Here is a 3,821-nt window from a genome sequence, read left to right on the forward strand (position 1 = left end):
TTTTTTTTTTTTTTTGCGGAACCAGGGATTGAACTTAGGCCCTTGCGCTTGCCAGGGAAGCACTTATTCTACTGAGCCATCTCCCCGGCCCCAGGGAGTAGTTTTATTGGTTCTTCAAAGAGCTTTTTTTTTTTTTTGGTGGAACCGGGGATTGAATTTATTAGTTCTTACAGTATGTATAGTATGTCAATATCTAATTTGGCTTTGACTGTTACTGTTGCTATGGCCAACGTGGCATAATTATTGCTATTAACTTTTTTTTACTGTATACCAATATCTGGTTTCTCTTTATGTTGTGAACAATACTGCAGTTTATTCCTGGAAAACTGAGTGCTGGGCCAGCTACACTGCATGCTCCCCCTCTCCAGATTAACAAAAGTAGGCAGATCTTGAGACAGAGGCAAAGGCTTATAGTTAGCTATGCTGAGTGCACCACTGGAACGCAGACACTAACTAAAGGGATATCTATGTTAGGAACAAGTTTTTCCGTGTAATTGACCCTCAATCCTGAGCTACACACACACACACACACACACACACACACACACACACACATGCACGCGTGCGCCCGTGCATAAAAACAAAGCAAGAAAATGTCTCCCAAAATTCAACTCCCCTTGATTATTTACTTTTCTCAAGTCTGAGACAAAATACCTCACAGGTAACCTGAAAGTTAAAGGACAAAAGATTTATTTCACAGGCTGGATGTAAAATTACACACCTCTAATCCCAGCGCTCAAGAGACTGAGGTAGGAGGATTGTTGTGAGTTTGAGATTAGCCTGAGCTATGAAGTGAGCTCAAGGCTAGCCTGAACTGCATAGTGAGACCCTGTCTCAAAAAGACAAAAAAAAAAAAAAAAAAAAAAAAAATTCAGTTCAATTCGTAGAGGCTTCAGTCCTTAGGCACCTGGCTGCAAGGCAGGATGGCATGGCAGAGGGGCAAGCAGAGGAAAAACAGTCCATGGCAGGGCAGGAAGAAGGTAGCAAGTAGCCACAGTCAACCTGCCTCTCTTTTATCCTATCCAGGCTAGCAGCCTTTGGGCAGTGCTATCCAGAACTATGCTAATTCCAATCAATGCACTAATAAAGTGCCATGTACCCTTAGTTCCAGTATCATACACTGTAGGTCCAGCCAACTCCAAAAAGCCCCAATTATGAGTGCATAAGGCTTTGGGGGGACATTAGATAAAAAACATAACACCCCCCAAAGCTCATCCATAGGGCATCAATGTGGAGGAAGTCAAAAGCTAAAGCTGATGAAAAAAAAAAAAAAAAAAAAGCTAAAGCTGAATTTATAGCGTTCAACACCCATATCAAGAAAAGAGAGCAAGTGGATATAAACAATGTAATGGTGAACCTCAAACTTACAGAAAAAGAAGAGCAGGCTAACCCGAAAGCTTGTACAGGGGAGGAAATGATAAAGATCTGAGTGGATATCATCACACTGGAGACTAAGAAAACAATCCAAAGAATCAATGAATCCAAGAGTTGGTTCTCTGAAAGACTGAATAAAATCAACAAGCCCTTATTTAAAAGAAAAGAAAAGAAAAAGGCGGAGAGGGAGTGTGGGGAGATGGCTCAGTAGAATAAGTGCTTGCCTGGCAAGCTCAATGGTCTGAGTTCAATCCCTGGTTCCACAAAAAAAAAAAAAAAAAAAAAAAGATTCAAATCCACACAATCAAGAATGAAAAGGGTTGTGGCAACCCACTCAGGTCCCCCTTCTGTCTCTCTCTGGACAGGAGCTTTCTTCCCCACCAACAAATATATTCTATTCTAAAAAAAAGAATGAAAAGGGTGAAATCACAATAGACCCTGCAGAAATCAAGATCATCTACACCTACTTGAAAAACTTGTATTCTAATATAGATGAAAAATACAGAAAAAAGTGGGCAGATTCCTAAATACATATGAATTACCAAAGTTGAATCAAAAAGACATACAAAAAATAAACCAATATCAATCAATGAAATTGAACATATAATTAAAAACCCTACAAAGAAAAGTCCAGGCCCCGGGGCTGAGGAGATAGCTCAGTGGTCTAAGCACCTGCCTGGCAAGCACAAGGACCCAAATTGATGCCTAGTTCCACATGTCATACTGGCCATGCCAGGACAAAACCGGCATGGTGGCACATACCTATAATCTCAGGGGTGGGGAGGCTGAGGCAGGAGGATCACTGTGAGTCCAAGCTGCATGCCTAGACCCTGTACCAAATGAATAAACAAAAGATTTTAAAAATAAAAGTAAAAAATTTATATATATATATATATATATATATATTTTTTTTTTTTTAAATCCTCAATAAGATACTGGCCAACAGAATGCAAATCATCAAGAAGATTATACACCATGATCAAGTGAGATGTATCCCAGGAATGCAGGGATGGTTCAACATATATAAGTCAATAATATAATATCATATTGGGCTGGCAAGATAGCTCAGTGGTCTAAAGTGTCTGCTTAGGCAAATTTAGGCAAGTGTAGGGGCCACAGATGAACCCCTGGCACTGCAACCCCCACTCCCAGGGTGGGCTGAGCTGGCCACAGAGGAAAAAAAAACATATTAACAGAGCCAAGGAAAAATAATATATTAATAGATGCATAAAAAGTTTTTGATAAAGCTTAGCACCCACTCATGATAAAAACCACAGAATGGGGGCTGGGAAGATGGCTCAATAGAATAAGTGCTTCCCTGGCAAGCACAAGGGTCTGAGTTCAATCCCCGGTTCCACACACACACACACAAAAGTAAAACAGAAAATTGAAATGATTATCTCAATCTGATAAAAGCCATCTATGACTAACCAACAGCCAACATTATATTAAGTGGACAAAAACTGAAAGCTTAGGCCAGGGAGATAGCTCAGTGGCTTAAATGCCTGCGTAGCAAGCACAAGGTCCTGAATGCGATTGTTGGTACCAAACAAGAAAGAAAAAAAAAAACAAAACCTGAAAGCTTTGTAAAATCAGGAACAAGACAAAGATGTCTACTCTTATTCAACATAGTCCTGGAAACTTTAGTCAGAGCAATTGAAAAAAGAATAATGATAGGAAAAAAAGTTGAATTACTATTGTTTGCAGATAACATGATACTCTACATAGAAGACTTGGAAGATGATGCACTGCTCGGCCTTATGGAGAAGCTTGTCACATTGGCTTTCCTTTTTTTTTTTCTTTTTTGTACCTTTTAGGGAAGGGTCCACAGGGTGGGTGTTCAGGGTCTCACTACTAGATCGGACTCATAGTGATCCACCTGTTTACAGCCTCCCAAGACCTGGGATTACAGGCGTGTGCACCGCCATGCCCAGTCTCAATTGCCATCTCAGTGTACCTCGGGGCGAGGTTGGCATGGCAGCACACTGGCTTTGCTGATGGGAACTCAGATTTCCTCACTGCAGGAGGAGCTTGGGATCTCACTGTTGCTGAGGATGGCTGCAGTACTTTTCAGGGAGATCTGGTGCTTACCTTGAGTGTTGCTTCCTGGCTCTAGTTCAGATCCCTCAGCTTGCTGGCACAGATCCTTCATCCCATTAGGCAAGTGCAGGGACCTTGGTTCCATCCCCGGCACCACATGCAGTGCCAGCTCCATTTCCAGGACAGGCTGAACTGTCCACAGAGTCTGGGTGTAGTGGGGCAGGCCTGTAATCCCAGCAATGGGGAGGCTGAAAAATCAGGAGGATCACTATGAATCTGAGCTGCATAGTAAGACCCTGTAACAAACAAATACTTTTTGGGGCTGGAGAGATGGCTCAGTGGTCTAAAGCACCTACTTAGAACAAGCTTAGCAAAAAGCATCAGGGACCGCGGTTCAATCCCCCAGC

The sequence above is a fragment of the Octodon degus genome, unplaced genomic scaffold (genome assembly GCF_000260255.1).
Source record: "Octodon degus isolate 3935 unplaced genomic scaffold, OctDeg1.0 scaffold00018, whole genome shotgun sequence".
Lineage (NCBI taxonomy): Eukaryota > Metazoa > Chordata > Mammalia > Rodentia > Octodontidae > Octodon > Octodon degus.